This window comes from Meleagris gallopavo, chromosome 1 (assembly GCF_000146605.3).
Source record: "Meleagris gallopavo isolate NT-WF06-2002-E0010 breed Aviagen turkey brand Nicholas breeding stock chromosome 1, Turkey_5.1, whole genome shotgun sequence".
NCBI lineage: Eukaryota > Metazoa > Chordata > Aves > Galliformes > Phasianidae > Meleagris > Meleagris gallopavo.
In genome coordinates this window covers 42,377,532-42,383,531 of record NC_015011.2, presented here as the reverse complement: position 1 = coordinate 42,383,531, position 6,000 = coordinate 42,377,532, and positions in this window count along the sequence as shown.

The window sequence follows — 6,000 nt, the reverse complement described above, 5'->3', positions numbered from 1 at the left end:
AAGTGACCTTATTTTCCACAGTCATCACCAAGCTGTTGCTAAGTGGTGGTGGGTTTTATTTTTCATCCCAAATTTTAAACCATCCAGATGTTGCAGTTGGTGCAATTTTAATTGAAAATATTCAACAATGAGAAAAGGAACTAAGGAATGTGCTTGCGACGAGTTCACAAAACACTCTGAAGGAAAAAGCATGGGCTGCAAAATAGCCAATATTAAGCGGATTGTCTTCAAAATTAAATAGTAAAACTAAAAATAGCTGATGGATTTTAGAATAAAATATTGTCATCATTGTGCAGGAGCAACAGAACCCAATGCTCTAGCAGTTCCAGCTGCAATATAATAAAGGTTTTGTGCATCCTCTGAAAAGGCACAGAAACTGCTTGTGTTTGAATTAAACTCAACACAAACACTCAAACAGCCAGACTCATCAATGGATACATTTAAAGTGACATAAAACAGCCTTTGGTCTCCTGCCCTACTTCCTGCTCTGGTTGTTAAGCGCTGTTAATGTACCCTAAGTGCCTGAGGATCAGTCTGGCTACAGGCTCTACAGAGAGCTGCTGACCCTGCCTGTTAAACTCTGTGCTTTCCTCTCTGAGACACAAGGAAGATGAGGTATGATTTTCTTCAGAACTATTTTGTGAGGCAGCTCCCTTACTCACTGTATACATTATTCGACTTGAAAGCTTGGGAGATTACGTCTGTGTGGGTGTCTTAAATCAACAGACCAGAAGAATGTTAATGCTCTGTCACTGCCTGCTTACACTGGGAGTAATTTAGATTGGGAATAGAGTTGGACAAAACTATGAAAACCGGTATTGTTTTAATTATATAAGATATATATGCACACATCCTATTTGATTGTAACATAAAATTGAGAATAAAATTAAGAAATAAAGGGAGCTAATCACAAAATCAGAGCATCTGCAGTGTAACGAATAGCAATGATTCTGAATTCCTGAATCCACATGCAGGGCAGCAGCAAAAAACACAGTGAAGAAGTTTCTGGAAAATAAGAAACGCCTTGGGCCCTGAGTCTGCAAACATTTACCCACATGAATAGTTCCAGTGTTCCCAGTTAGAGGAACTGAAAGCTACAGATGGGAACTCAGTTTTGGAAGGAAAATAAACAAAAAACGCCATCTATTGCCTGAATACAAAAAGCCATTTTTTAAACAAGCAAACAACAAAATCCACTAAACTACCTCCATTCTGCGCAGTCTGATCCAAAGGGTTGTCCCAGGTAGTGTATCTGGTTCAAGCCCAAAGTAAGGGAGTATAACTACTAGCAAATTATGATTTCTAACTATGCATGATATTATATTGTTCTTATTTTCACGAACGTATTTTGGAATTGGTATGTTTTATGTCTTCTGGCATCTGGCAGAATATACAGTAGAAGACTTACTGCTTTCTCTGCCTAAATTGCAACCTTAAAACAAGCAAAATTCCAACATTTTTTCCAAGCTCTTTTTTTTTTTAAACGACTCAACAGTATTAAAGTGTATCCTTTAAGGTATATCCTAATTACACCTTTTAATTGTTTTCAGCTAATACTTGTATTGTACTTGTATGAAAAAGCCTTGAGGGTTTGAATGCTATTTTTGCCAACTTCAGGTTTGGACAACTTGCATTATTACTTCCATATGAAGACTTTAATTGAGATGAATTAGGCTAGTGCCTCTCCACATACCAACTTTTTGAAAGTGTTCAAATCCCAACGTAAAGGCATGGAAAATAGGAACCATGTGTGTGCTCCTAAATACATGTTAGGAAGAGATCTTTCAACTGGAAAACTCAGAACCAATTAAACTAATCAAGTAGTATTCTGCTGATTAGTCCTTTCATCCTTTAATTTCAAGGTATTCAATCTTTGCAGGAATCAAAAGATTATGAAGAATAAACTAAGTTCCCAAGTACAGGAAAAAAAGAAGTGTAACTTAAAAATGCATAAAATAAGACTATCTTAACATGAAATACAGAATCGTTCTGAATATTTCTTGGCTGTGTTAGGAACACTAGACAACAGAATTGCTTATAAATGCTTATTTACCTCTGAGAACAATCCTTCAGAGATTTTCAGAACACCGTTCTAATGTGGATTTGTTGCAATGAACTCTTGAAACCATGCAGCATAACTGAAGTATTGGCCTATGAAGAATGACTGAGAGATTCTAAATCTGAGATGATTTAGAATTTCACTATGTCATCACCAAAATTATGTAAAAAGATTGACATGTTGGTTTATTTATATTTTTCTTCTATCTCCTTCTGTTTATTCCAGCACCAAGCTCATTTGAAGGTGTGCCAACCCCTTGGATTAGCTGCAGGGAGTTCAAAAAAAAAAAAGAAAATAAGAAAAAAAGTCAGAATTTCTGTAAAATAGGTAAAGAATAATTGCATTATGTTATGGAAAATGTTAAGTAGGTGAGCTCCTCACTGCAGTCAAAAGACTAAATGTCTGTGAAGTAATATTATTTCCTTTGTTTCCTTTGAATTTCACTGGCAGAATTTTAACTCAAAGGATTTTTTTATCCCCTACATCTTGGGCAGTGAGACTGTATGTACACTGTAGAAAAATGGAACAGCTCAATGACTTTTGATTACTATGCAGAGCTGAGAAATAAAGACAGAAAGAATAGAAAAAGAAATCTAGATTGGCATGGTCAGGGCTATCAGAACCTTGTGGTGTGCTCAGGGCCAGGTGCTCAGGTCAAGACACGTGGCATGCTGGTGCATACAATCCCTGGAAAAGTCCTTAGTCATTCCAGCAGCCTGGTTTGCAGGCTTAAAGTATGGAAGATCAATGAGTCCTTCTCTAAGGCCGTTCTTAGCTCTACATTTAAGTAATACAGGCATAGACAAGATGACCTTTCCATGAATTAGAGGCACACAGATGTTGATTAAAATTTTTAATCTGAAAGAATTATAAAGTTTTGGGACATGAATGTGGGGCAAGACATTAGTGGGACTTCATGTGGGCTCCCTAGAAAAATCACTAACCTGAGACAACACAAGTCTTCTCTGATGGGTTTGGACATATGGGACACAGTAATGCAGGCTCACACTTAAGCACTCATGTTCTAATCTTGCTTATCCTTCATTGCTTGCCTGCTTCAAAAAACCTTTTCACTAAGACTCAGAAAGAGGGAAAAGTAAACCTCAGCAGGTTTACTCAAAGCGGAAAGGTCTCATCAAAAATCCTTTCATAGAAAGTTTGGGGCTTTCTGTAGTTTTACCCTGTTTATACTGCTACAAACTAACAGGGTTATTCCATTGCTATTATGATAAAAGTTTCATAGCCAGTGCAAAGGTTTAAACACTTACATACAGAGTAAAATGCTTCTGTTTACCAGCAGAGCTATTATGAATGTGTAAGATCCAGCTCTGGAAAAAAAAAGAGCTTTCATTCTGCATTCATGATATTGAAAAAGTAAGGATTTTGTTATACAGCAACTAGTTAGACATTACTGAAGTTATCTATAGAATATGAAAATGACTTAAATTATAGTGTTGCTCATTGGTACTGCTGTAAGTAAGCTTGCATCAGCAATTCTATGTGAAACCAGCTTTTCCATTTAAAAATTATTACTCTGTTAAAATTTGGAATAGGATCTTATTTCTGGAGTAATTTTTTTTCTCTTTTGCAAGTTAAAAATAATCTGTGTATCTTCTTCAAAACGTCAGTGTGAGGCAAGAGTGACAGATATCATCATGCACTCATGCAAACTAAGAAATTTGAGAAAATGATGAAAATAAGTGAAAGTATATTTTGATAAATGTCAAATTGTGGTTCAGCTAATGTTAGCAGACCTTAGGACCTGAATGTTGATTTTCTTATTCAGGGTCTTGGTTATATTTCAGAGTCTAAAGCTGTGTATGTTCTATTAAACTAAATCATTACATTTTCCAATTGTGGACTCTAGCAAAACTTGACATCTATTCTAAGGATTTCTCACTCCACAAAACATGATGGTTTCATTTAAATGCTCTGTTGAGAGTGGTAAGTCACAGATCATGATGAGGACTTGTTCACTTCCGTCTAGAGATATAGAAAGGCTCATTATGATAAATTGATATTGTAACAAATGTCTTGTAAATGCCAGAGATACTATCTGATTTACTAGTGCAGGTATAGCCTAAATGGGAAATTTGACGTTCACTTGCTTATAATCAATAATATTAGATGGGATGTCATTCACATTTTGTATGGACCTATCCAGATGTTGACAATCCTATACCTACTTGCTACATGAATGGTTTCCTACTTTTTTCTTCTCTGTCAGTTGTAATGCCTTCTTCAGCAAAAGTTTACATCTATACTTTTTCATCTTTGACCAGCAGCTAACATCGTGAAGTTCCAATCTGATCAAGAGTTCAGCGCAGTTAAAATATTTGACTGCAGTGTTGTAGTTTCCATAACTATGATCCAAAACAAATTACAACTCAATTTTTGAAGAGAGAAGGAAAGAAATTACCTCTAGGTTAAATGCATACTGTTGTTTCAAAAAGGTGAGGTGTCTTTGAAAATGCTATTTCATTTTGTTGCACAATGCATATCTATATATGCAAAAGCAACTTCAAATATTAAGAAAATACGAAAAGATAAAGGAATGTTTGTTGATTCCAATTCTGAGGCCAAATAGGTTTACCAATTAGCAAATAGACATGCATGTATAGAAATACACAAATACATAATTACCTCAAAAACCTTCAAGTGTTTCCTGAAGTCTGAAAAATATGAAAATGTAAAGAAAAAAAAATCAGTCTGAATAGAGAAAGCTCTAAAATTAATAGGAGGTTAAGAAGAATACTTAGAAAGTGGTATATTATTCTCCATCAAAGTAGGATGAAGAAAATGTTGGTGTTACTTATCCCTTCCAGGGTTAGATGAAGAACAAGTTAGACCTCAAGTAGTTTAAATTCAAAATAAACCACTGAAAACCTATGATATAAATCTCAAAGGCCTCTAATGTTGGTGTTTTTTTTTTTTTCTGGCCTTTCTAACGTCTATAACTTACACTATTACGTATGACATCTGTTTGAATGCTTTGATTGACTAAAGCAAAAGAAAGCAGATCACTGACTCAAGAGATGACTTAATGGAAGCAGAGGACTGTTTTCTAAATTTTGATTTCACTTTTGAAAAAAAAGTCCTTGTTATGTCTTTTTTATTATTTTTAAAACGTGGTAATGGAACATGGAAAATACCTTTGGGTGATTATGTTCTGACCGTCTTCAGACTTGCACATCTTGCTTTGCCTGGCGCTATTTCTTTGATGTTTGTTTGCAGACATTGTGCTGAATACACAGCTAACAGAAGGTGGCAATGAAAACTGTTGGAAAGCACATGATTCAGACAGTTTACACAATGTGAGAATATTGCCTCACTTTAAGAGATTGTCTGTCTCCTGGTCTGGAGCTCCAAGTGCATGATCAGGTCTCAAAACATGTGTCTAATGTCATTTTGGATTACTTAGGCATACTTGGCTTTCGCCACTCTTTCAGAACAGTGAAAGTTCTTGTGATCCTAAGTCATAACAGCCAGTGATGTGGATGTGCTGGACAGTCCAGAGGATATCAGACAGCAGTAGATGTCTTTCTATCACCAACTGACTGAGGGCACTTAATGTTATTAGTAATGTCAAACAGCTCATAATAAAGCGTAAGTAGAATCTCTGAACACTGCATAATTCCTAAGACTAAAGGTATTGCATAAAACATGAGGTAAAACTGCTCTCAACCTCCTCTTGGTGAATAGTGACAGGTTAATCACTGGATTGGAATCTGGTGGTTGCCAAAGCTGGCTATTTAATATAATCAAAAACATATTTCGAGCCAATATTTCAGAAGAGTTAACATCCCCAAACAGGAAAAGGATGAGTAAATTCGTCTGGGAGGAAAAAATTAGAAGAAAAATAAGAACTATAATTAGAAAGAATTTAAGAGATTGTCCTGAAATACCTTTTTGTCCTGTGATTTTACAACTGGAAAAAAAAG